This window comes from Triticum aestivum, chromosome 5A (assembly GCF_018294505.1).
Source record: "Triticum aestivum cultivar Chinese Spring chromosome 5A, IWGSC CS RefSeq v2.1, whole genome shotgun sequence".
In the NCBI taxonomy this organism is placed as follows: Eukaryota; Viridiplantae; Streptophyta; class Magnoliopsida; order Poales; family Poaceae; genus Triticum; species Triticum aestivum.
Window position 1 is genome coordinate 375,829,580 of NC_057806.1, and position 12,382 is coordinate 375,841,961.

Consider the following 12,382-nt stretch of genomic DNA (forward strand, 5'->3'; position numbering starts at 1 on the left):
CACCGAGTTGAACGTGTGCAGAACTCGGAGGTGCCGTACATTCGGTACTTGGATCAGTCGGATCGGGAAGACGTACGACTACTTCCTCTACGTTGTGTCAACGCTTCCGTTGCCGGTCTACGAGGGTACGTAGACAACACTCTCCCCTCTTGTTGCTATGCATCACCATGATCTTGCGTGTGCGTAGGAATTTTTTTGAAATTACTACGTTCCCTAACAGACGGGTTGAGGCGGTGGCAGCGACGGCCGAGAGAGGGCGAGGGAGTCAGGTGGGGTTGTCATTTGATGAACGGGATCACATCATTAGAAGATGATGTGATGGACAAGACCCGTCCGTTATCTTAGCACTATGATCGTTTAGTTTATTGCTATTGCTTTCTTCATGACTTATACATGTTCCTATGACTATGAGATTATGCAACTCCCGAATACTGGAGGAACACTTAGTGTGATATCAAACATCACAACGTAACTGGGTGATTATAAAGATGCTCTACAGGTGTCTCCAATGGTGTTTGTTGAGTTGGCATAGATTGAGATTAGGATTTGTCACTCCGATTGTTGGAAAGGTATCTCTGGGCCCTCTCGATAATGCACATCACTATAAGCCTTGCAAGCAATGTGACTAATGAGTTAGTTGCGGGATGTTGCATTACGGAACGAGTAAAGAGACTTGCCGGTATTGAGATTGAACTAGGTATGATGATTGAGGGAGTCCTGGACTAAGGGGTCGTCGGGCGTCCGGCTTGTTAGCCATGGGCCGGACTGATGGGCTGTGAAGATACGAAGACCGAAGACTGCACCCGTGTCCGGATAGGACTCTCCTTGGCATGGAAGGCAAGCCTGGCGACCAAACATGTAGATTCCTTTCTTTGTAACCGACCTTGTGTAACCCTAGATCCTCTCGGTGTCTGTATAAATCGGAGGACTTAGTCCGGAGGGGAGATAGATTCATTATCATAGCCATACAGGCTAGACTTCTAGGGTTTAGCCATTACGATCTCGTGGTAGATCAACTCTTGTAATACTCATATTCATCAAGATCAATCAAGAAAGATGTAGGGTATTACCTCCATAGAGAGGGCCCGAACCTAGGTAAACATCGTGTCCCCTGTCTCCTGTTACCATCGACCTTAGACGCACAGTTCGGGACCCCCTACCCGAGATCCGCTGGTTTTGACACCGAGATTGGTGCTTTCATTGAGAGTTCCACTAGGTCGTCCCCAAAAGGTTTGATGGCTCCTTCAATCGTCAACAACGATGCTATCCAAGGTAAGACCTTCCTCCCTGGACAGATCTTCGTGTTCGGCGGCTTCATACTGTGGGCCAACTCGCTTGACCATCTGGAGCAGATCGATAGCTACGCCCCTGGCCATCAGGTCAGATCTGGGAGCTTGAACTACATCGTGGACATCCGTGGAGATTTGATCTTCACCGGATTCGAGACCGCAGCGATCGCTCCTGGTCACCTCGATGAACATGACCTAAATCTGTCATCGGACCGCACTCGGGAGATAGCTCCTGTAACTACTCTGGCCTTAGATCCGGAGCATACGACGCCATCTAAGGACTGGAGGTTCAACCCCACCACGGAGGCCACAGATTCACCAGCGTTGGAGCCGCACATGGACTTAAGCTCACACAATATTTGTGTCACCGGAACCCCGGACTCATCTCTGGGTGTAAGTTCCGAACCATGTGAGTCCATGGATGCCGAACTCGATCGTTTATCGATCTTCGAGTTCAGCGCCGCAGACATATTCCAGCACTCACCTTTGGGCGATCTGCGAAGCTCATTAATGAACCTGTCCTTGGCGGGGGACTCACAGCCGAACTATATCCGGTTCGAACTAGAAGCCGATGACAGGGAATTTCGCCCCCACCAGCCACCCACTTTATAGCCACTGTCGAAGACTTAACTGACATGCTCGATTACGGCTCCGATGACATCAATGGTATGGGCGACGATGCTGGAGAAGAAGAGGCCCAGAACCCACCTTTCACTGGACGTTGGACGGCCACTTCCTCGTACGATGTGTACATGGTGGATGCACCAAAGGAGAATAGCGGTGATGACAAAGAAAATCCATTTGAGGATAAACCTCCTGAGATACAATCAAAACATCGGCATCAGCGGCGCCGCTCTAAGTCACGCCGCAGTAAAGATAGCAACACGACAAAGGAGAAAATAATAATCCGGATGATGCCGAAAACAATGAAGACCTTGCTGGGGTAAGATCTGAACAGGATGAGCAAGAAAATGGGCAAGCCAGTGATACGTCTCCAACGTATCTATATTTTTTGATTGCTCCATGCTATTATATTATCTATTTTGGATGTTATCGGGCTTATTTTTACACTTCTATACTATTTTTGGGACTAACCTATTAACCGGAGGCCCAGCCCAAATTGTTGTTTTTTTGCCTATTTCAGTGTTTCGCCGAAAAGGAATATCAAACGGAGTCCAAACGGAATGAAACCTTCGGGAACGTGATTTTCTCAACGAACGTGATCCAGGAGACTTGGAGTGGGCATCAAGAAACAATCGAGGAGGCCACGAGGCAAGGGGCGCGCCTACCCCCTAGGCGCGCCCTCCACCCTCATGGGCCCCTCGTTGCTCCACCGATGTACTTCTTCCTCCTATATATATCCACGTACCCCCAAATATCCAGGAGCACCACGAAAACCTAATTCCACCACTGCAACCTTTTGTACCCGAGAGATCCCATCTTGGGGCCTTTTCCGGAGCTCCGCCAGAGGGGGCATTGATCACGGAGGGCCTCTACATCAACTCCATGGCCTCTCCGATGATGTGTGAGTACTTTACTTCAGACCTTCGGGTCCATAGCTAGTAGCTAGATGGCTTCTTCTCTCTCTCTCTGGATCTCAATACAAAGTTCTCCTCGATTCTCTTGGAGATCTATTAGATGTAATCTTCTTTTGCGATGTGTTTGTCGAGATCCGATGAATTGTGAGTTTATGATCAAGTCTATCTATGAATAATATTTGAATCTTCTCTGAATTCTTTTATGTATGATTGGTTTATCTTTCCAAGTCTCTTTGAATTATCAGTTTGGTTTGGCCTACTAGATTGATCTTTCTTGAAATGGGAGAAGTGCTTAGCTTTGGGTTCAATCTTGCGGTGCTCGATCCCAGTGACAGAAAGGGAAACGACACATATTGTATTGTTGCCATCGAGGATAAAAAGAAGGGGTCTATATCATATTGCATGAGTTTATCCCTCCACATCATGTCATCTTGCTTAAGGCGTTACTTTGTTCTTATGAACTTAATACTCTAGATGCATGCTGGATAGTGGTCGATGTGTGGAGTAATAGTAGTAGATGCAGAATCATTTCGGTCTACTTGTCGCGGACGTGATGCCTATATACATGATCATGCCTAGATATTCTCATAATTATTCGCTTTTCTATCAATTGCTCGACAACAATTTGTTCACCCACCGTAATACTTATGCTATCTTGAGAGAAGCTACTAGTGAAACCTATGGACCCTGGGTCTATTTTCCATCATATTAATCTCTCGTCAACAAACTATTTCTGGCGCCGTTTATTTTGCTTTATTTACTTTCAATCTATATCATAAAAATACCAAAAATATTTATCTTATTATTATCATCTCTATCAGATCTCACTCTTGCAAGTGGACGTGAAGGGATTGACAACCCCTTTATCGCGTTGGTTGCGAGGTTCTTATTTGTTTGTGTAGGTACGAGGTGACTCGCACGTGGTCTCCTACTGGATTGATACCTTGGTTCTCAAAAACTGAGGGAAATACTTACGCTGCTCTACTGCATCACCCTTTCCTATTCAAGGGAAAATCAACACAGTGCTCAAGAGGTAGCAAGAAGGATTTCTGGCGCCGTTGCCGGGGAGATCTACGCCAAGTCAAGACATACCAAGTACCCATCACAACTCTTATCCTTCGCATTACATTATTTGCCATTTGCCTCTCGTTTTCCTCTCCCCCACTTCACCCTTGCCGTTTTATTCGCGCTCTCTTCTCCGTTCCCCTTCTCTTTCCCAATTTGCCTCTTTTGCATGTTTCTTGTTCGCTTGTGTGTTGGATTGCTTGCTCGTCACGATGGCTCAAGATAATACAAAATTGTGTGACCTTTCCAATACCAAAAATAATGATTTTATTAGCACTCCGATTGCTCCTCTTACCGATGCTGAATCTTGTGAAATTAATACTGCTTTGCTGAATCTTGTCATGAAAGATCCGTTTTCTGGCCTTCCTAGTGAAGATGCCGCTACCCATCTAAACAACTTTGTTGATTTGTGTGATATGCAAAAGAAGAAAGATATGTATAATGATATTGTTAAACTTAAGCTATTTCCGTTTTCACTTAGAGATCGTGCTAAAGCTTGGTTTTCGTCTTTGCCTAAAAATAGTATTGATTCATGGAATAAGTGCAAAGATGCTTTTATCTCTAAGTATTTTCCTCCCGCTAAGATCATCTCTCTTAGAAACGATATTATGAATTTTAAGCAACTTGATCATGAACATGTTGCACAAGCTTGGGAGAGGATGAAATTAATGATACGTAATTGCCCTACACATGGTTTGAATTTATGGATGATTATACAAAAAATTTATGCCGGATTGAATTTTGCTTCTAGAAATCTTTTAGATTCGGCCAGGGAGGCACTTTTATGGAAATTACTTTAGGAGAATCTACCAAACTCCTAGATAATATTATGGTTAATTATTCTCAATGGCACACTGAAAGATCTACTAGTAAAAAGGTGCATGCAATTGAAGAGATTAATGTTTTGAGTGGAAAGATGGATGAACTTATGAAATTGTTTGCTAATAAGAGTGCTCCTACTGATCCTAATGATATGCCTTTGTCTACTTTGATTGCGAATAATAATGAATCTATGGATGTGAATTTTGTTGGTAGGAACAATTTTGGTAATAACGCGTATAGAGGTAATTTTAATCCTTGGCCGTTTCCTAGTAATTCCTCTAATAATTATGGTAATTCCTACAACAATTCTTATGGAAATTATAATAAGATGCCCTCTGATTTTGAATCTAATATTAAAGAATTTATTAGTTCTCAAAAGAGTTTCAATGCCTTGATTGAAGAAAAATTGCTTAAGATTGATGAGTTGGCTAGGAACGTGGATAGAATTTCTCTTGATGTTGATTCTTTGAAACTTAGATCTATTCCACCTAAGCATGATATCAATGAGTCTCTCAAAGCCATGAGAATTTCCATTGATGAGTGCAAAGAAAGAACCGCTAGGATGCGTGCTAAGAAAGATTGCTTTGTGAAAGCGTGTTCTTCTAGTTTTCATGATAATAAGGATGAAGATATAAAAGTGATTGATGTGTCCCCTATTAAATTTTTGTTTCGCAATATGAATCTTGATAATGACGGGACTGGAGATGAGTCAACTTTAGTTAAAAGGTGTCCCAATAATTCGGAGTTTTTAGATCTTGATGCAAAAATTGTTAAAGGTGGGATTGAAGAGGTTAAAAATTTAAATAGCAACGAACCCACTATCTTGGATTTCAAGGAATTTAATTATGATAATTGCTCTTTGATAGATTGTATTTCCTTGTTGCAATCCTTGCTAAATTCTCCTCATGCTTATAGTCAAAATAAAGCTTTTACTAAACATATCGTTGATGCTTTGATGCAATCTTATGAAGAAAAACTTGAATTGGAAGTTTCTATACCTAGAAAACTTTATGATGAGTGGGAACCTACTATTAAAATTAAAATTAAAGATCATGTATGCTATGCTTTGTGTGATTTGGGTGCTAGTGTTTCCACGATTCCAAAAACTTTGTGTGATTTGCTAGGTTTTCGTGAATTTGATGATTGTTCTCTAAACTTGCACCTTACGGATTCCACTATTAAGAAACCTATGGGAAATATTAATGATGTTCTTATTGTTGCAAATAGGAATTATGTGCTTGTAGATTTCATTGTTCTTGATATAGATTGCAATCCTTCATGTCCTATTATTCTTGGTAGACCTTTCCTTAGAACGATTGGTGCAATTATTGATATGAAGGAAGGGAATATTAAATTCTAATTTCCATTAAGGAAAGGCATGGAACACTTCCCTAGAAATAAAGTCAAATTACCATATGAATCTATTATGAGAGCCACTTATGGATTGTCTACCAAAGATGGCAACACCTAGATCTATCTTCGCTTTTATGCCTAGCTAGGGGCGTTAAACGATAGCGCTTGTTGGGAGGCAACCCAATTTTATTTTTATTCCTTGCTTTTTGCTCCTTTTTAGTAATAAAAAATTTATTTAGACTCTATTTTGGTTGTGTTTTTTGTGTTTAATTAGTGTTTGTGCCAAGTAGAACCGTTGGGAAGACTTGGGGAAAGTCTTTTTGATCTTGCTGCAAACAACATAAACTTTAGCGCTCACGAGAATTGCTGCCATTTTTATTGGAGTCTCATATTTAGTTAATTATTTTTGAATATGATTAATAGATAAATTACTCACGTCCAGAAATTTATTTTAGAATTTTTTTGGTTCCAGAAGTTTGCGTTAGCTACAGATTACTACAGACTGTTCTGTTTTTGACAGATTCTGTTTTACGTGTGTTGTTTCCTTATTTTGATGAATCTATGGCTAGTAAAAGAGTTTATAAACCATAGAGAAGTTGGAATACAGTAGGTTTAACACCAATATAAATAAAGAATGAGTTCATTACAGTACCTTGAAGTGGTGTTTTGCTTTCTTTCGCTAATGGAGCTCACGAGATTTTCTATTTAAGTTTTGTGTTGTGAAGTTTTCAAGTTTTGGGTAAAGATTTGATGGATTATGGAACAAGGAGTGGCAAGAGCCTAAGCTTGGGTATGCCCATGGCACCCCAAGGTAAAATAAAAGGACACCAAAAATCCTAATCTTGGGGATGCCCCGGAAGGCATCCCCTCTTTTGTCTTCATCTATCGGTAACTTTACTTGGACCTATATTTTTATTCGCCACATGATATGTATTTTGCTTGGAGCGTCTTGTATGATTTGAGTCTTTTCTTTTTAGTTTATCACAATAATCCTTGCTGTACACACCTTTTGAGAGAGACACACATGAATTGGAATTTATTAGAATACTCTGTATGCTTCACTTATATCTTTTGAGCTATACAGTTTTTGCTCTAGTGCTTCACTTACATCTTTTAGAGCACGACGGTGGTTCTATTTTATAGAAATAATTGATCTCTCATGATTCACTTATATTATTTTGAGAGTCCTTTAGAACAACATGGGAATAATAAAAACTTTCATGCAAGTGCATTGAATACTAAGAGAAGTTTGATACTTGATGATTGTTTTGAGATATGGAGATGGTGATATTAGAGTCATGCTAGTTGATTAGTTGTGAATTTGAGAAATACTTGTGTTGAAGTTTGTGATTCCCGTAGCATGAACATACGGTGAACCGTTATGTGATGAAGTCGGAGCATGATTTATTTATTGATTGCCTTCCTTATGAGTGGCGGTCGGGGACGAGCGATGGTCTTTTCCTACCAATCTATCCTCCTGGGAGCATGAGTGTAGTACTTTGTTTCGATAACTAATAGATTTTTGCAATAAGTATGTGAGTTCTTTATGACTAATGTTGAGTCCATGGATTATACGCACCCTCACCCTTCCACATTTTCTAGCCTCTCTAGTACCGCGCAACTTTCGCCGGTACCATAAACCCACCATATACCTTCCTCAAAACAGCCACCATACCTACCTATTATGGCATTTCCATAGCCATTCTGAGATATATTGCCATGCAACTTTTCACCGTTCCGTTGCTATGACACGCTTCATCATTGTCATATTGCTTTGCATGATCATGTAGTCGACATTGTATTTGTGGCAAAGCCATCATTCATAATTCTTTCATACACGTCGCTCTTGATTCATTGCATATCCAGGTACACCGATGGAGGCATCCACATAGAGTCATATTTTGTTCTAAGTATTGAGTTGTAATTCTTGAGTTGTATGTAAAAAGAAGTGTGATGATCATCATTATTAGAGCATTGTCCCATTGAGGAAAGGATGATGGAGACTATGATTCCCCAACAAGTCGGGATGAGACTCCGGACAAAAAATAATAAAAGAAAAGAAAGAAAAGAGGCCAAAAAAAGAAGAAGGCCCAAATAAAAAATGAGAGAAAAAGAGAGAAGGGACAATGTTACTATCCTTTTTCCACACTTGTGCTTCAAAGTAGCACCATGATCTTCATGATAGAGAGTCTCCTATGTTGTCACTTTCATAAACTAGTGGGAATTTTACAATAGAACTTGGCTTGTATATTCCAATGATGGGCTTCCTCAAATTGCCCTAGGCCTTCGTGAGCAAGCAAGTTGGATGCACACCCACTTAGTTTCTTTTTGAGCTTTCATACACTTATAGCTCTAGTGCATCCGTTGCATGGCAATCCATACTCATTCACATTGATATCTATTAATGGGCATCTCCATAGCCCGTTGATACGCCTAGTTGATGTGAAACTATCTTCTCCTTTTTTATCTTCTCCACAACCACCATTCTATTCCACCATAGTGATATATCCATGGCTCACGCTCATATATTGCGTGAAGATTGAAAAAGTTTGAGAACATCAAAAGTATGTAACAATTGCTTGGCTTGTCATCGGGGTTGTGCATGATTTAATATTTTGTGTGATGAAGATAGAGCATAGCCAGACTATATGATTTTGTAGGGATAACTTTCTTTGGCCATGTTATTTTGAGAAGACATAATTGCTTAGTTGGTATGCTTGAAATATTATTATTTCTATGTCAATATTAAACTTTTATCTTGAATCTTTCGGATCTGAACACTCATGCCATAATAAAGAAAAAAATTACATTGATAAATATATTAGGAAGCATTCCACATCAATAATTCTATTTTTATCATTAACCTACTCAAGGACGAGCAGGAATTAAGCTTGGGGATGCTGATACGTCTCCAACGTATCTATAATTTTTGATTGCTCCATGCTATTATATTATCTATTTTGGATGTTATCAGGCTTATTTTTGCACTTTTATACTATTTTTGGGACTAACCTGTTAACCAGAGGCCCAACCCAAATTGCTGTTTTTTTGCCTATTTCAGTGTTTCGCCGAAAAGGAATATCAAGCGGAGTCCAAACGGAATGAAACGTTCGGGAATGTGATTTTCTCAATGAATGTGATCCAGGAGACTTGGAGTGGGCGTCAAGAAACAATCGAGGAGGCCACGAGGCAGGGGCGCGCCTACCCCCTGGGCGTGCCCTCCACCCTCGTGGGCCCCTCATTGCTCCACCGACGTACTTCTTCCTCCTATATATATCCACGTACCCCCAAACATCCAGGAGCACCACGAAAACCTAATTCCACCATCGCAACCTTCTGTACCCAAGAGATCCCATCTTGGGGCCTTTTCCGGAGCTCCGCTGGAGGGGGCATTGATCACAGAGGGCCTCTACATCAACTCCATGGCCTCTCCGATGATGTGTGAGTAGTTTACTTCAGACCTTCGGGTCCATAGCTAGTAGCTAGATGGCTTCTTCTCTCTCTTTGGATCTCAATACAAAGTTCTCCTCGATTCTCTTGGAGATTTATTCGATGTAATATTCTTTTGCGGTGTGTTTGTCGAGATCCGATGAATTGTGGGTTTATGATCAAGTCTATCTATGAACAATATTTGAATCTTATCTGAATTCTTTTATGTATGATTGGTTTATCTTTGCAAGTCTCTTAGAATTATCAGTTTGGTTTGGCCTACTAGATTGATCTTTCTTGCAATGGGAGAAGTGCTTAGCTTTGGGTTCAATCTTGCGGTGCTCGATCCCAATGACAGAAAGGGAAACAACATGTATTGTATTGTTGCCATCGAGGATAAAAAGATGGGGTTTATATCATATTGCATGAGTTTATCCCTCTACACCATATCATCTTGCTTAAGGCGTTACTCTGTTCTTATGAACTTAATACTCTAGATGCATGCTGGATAGCAATCGATGTGTGGAGTAATAGCAGTAGATGCAGAATCGTTTTGGTCTACTTGTCGCAGACGTGATGCCTATATACATGATCATGCCTAGATATTCTCATAATTATTCGCTTTTCTATCAATTGCTTGACAGTAATTTGTTCACCCACCGTAATACTTATGATATCTTGAGAGAAGCCACTAGTGAAACCTATGGCCCCCGGGTCTATTTTCCATCATATTTGTCTCTCGTCAACAAACTATTTCTGGCGCCGTTTATTTTGCTTTATTTACTTTCAATCTATATCATAAAAATACCAAAAATATTTATCTTATTATTATCATCTCTATCAGATCTCACTCTTTTGCAAGTGGCCCTGAAGGGATTGACAATCCCTTTATCACGTTGGTTGCGAGGTTCTTATTTGTTTGTGTAGGTACGAGGTGACTCGCGCGTGGTCTCCTACTGGATTGATACCTTGGTTCTCAAAAACTGAGGGAAATACTTACGCTGCTCTACTGCATCACCCTTTTCTCTTCAAGGGAAAACCAACGCAGTGCTCAAGAGGTAGCAGCCAGCCCCAAGGAACAGGCCAGGCCAAACGACTCGGAGGACGGTAGTTATCATCCGCTCTCTGAGGATGAGGAAAGCCTCGGCAACGAAGATTTCATCGTGCCTGAGGATCCTCTCGAGCAGGAGTGCTTCAAGCGCCAGCTAATTGCCACCGCAAGGAGCCTGAAAAAGAAGCAACGGCAGCTTCAAGCTGACCAAGATCTGCTCGTCGACAGGTGGACTGACATTCTGGCAGCCGAAGAATACGGCCTCAGACGCCCAGCCAAGAGTTACCCAAAATGAAGATTGCTACCTCAGTTCGACGAAGAGGCACCGGAGCCCATGCTTCCCTTGCATAATGCGGGCGAGCGAACACTACGCGGCCATGACAGTGCGGTGGACTGACCACCTCATGGTCGGGATAGAGCGGCAACTCAAACCGAACAGCAGCCCGCCCCGCTGCCACGAAAAAACAGAGACAAAACAGTTGGGGGTCATACAAACAACCTCCGGCAGACCCTGGATAGTAGAGCAGGATATACCCGATCGATTTATGGATCGCTAGGACGTTCCTTGACATGTGATGATGGCTACCTATTCGGCGTGACAAACCTAGTCACACCCGAGCCGACAACCGCAGACAGACTCCATCGGAACTATGTCGCGACACGGCCCGGTATAGAGGCGCCGCACACCCTCTTTGCTTCACCGATGAAGTAATGGATCACGAATTCCTCGAAGGGTTTAAACCCATTAACATTGAATCATACGACGGAACAACCGAGCCCGCGGTATGGATCGAGGATTTTATTCTCCATATCCACATGGCCCGCGGAGATGAACTCCACGATATCAAATACCTCCCACTAAAGCTCAAAGGGCCAGCTCGACACTAGTTAAACAGCCTGCCAGAAAACTCTATCGGCAGCTGGGAGGACTTGGAAGAAGCCTTCCTTGACAACTTTCAAGGTACATATGTCCGGCCACCAGACGCCGATGACTTAAGCCACATAGTCCAACAACCTGGAGTGTCAGCCAGGAAATTTTGGACTAGGTTCCTAACCAAAAAGAACCAGATCATCGACTGTCCGGATGCCGAAGCTCTAGCGGCCTTTAAACATAGCATCTCGATGAATGGCTCACCCGCCACCTCGGCCAAGAAATGCCGAAATCCATGGCAGCCCTCACGGCGCTTATGACCCGCTTTTGTGCGGGTGAGGATAGCTGGCTGGCTCATAGTAAAAATATGGCCAGTGACGCAGGCCCCTCTGAGGCCAAAAACAGCAACGACAAGCTCCGACGTAATAGACACAAATGCCGAAGCAATGGTAATAATACCGACGATACTGCAGTCAATGCCTGATTCAGTGGCTCCAAGTCCAGTCAGCGGAAGAAACCGTACAAGAGAAACAATTAGGGACCATCCAGCCTGGACCGCATACTCGACCATTCATGCCAAATCCATGGCACCCCAGACAAACCAGCCAACCATACCAACAGAGATTGCTGGGTTTTTAAACAAGCCGGCAAGTTAAATGCCAAAAACAAGGACAAGGGATCGCAAAGCGAGGACGACGACGAGGAGCCCCGATCGCCGAACACAGGGGGACAGAAGAAGTTTCCCCCTCAGATAAAAAGGGTGAACATGATATATGCTACCCACATCCCCAAGAGGGAGCGCAAGCGCGCGCTCAGGGACGTCTACGCGATAGAGCCAGTCGCCCCAAAATTTAATCCATGGTCATCATGTCCGATCATTTTTGATCGTCGGGATCATCCGACCAGTATCCGTCACGGCGGTTCAGCTGCACTGGTCCTGGACCCAATAATTGATGGGTTCCAC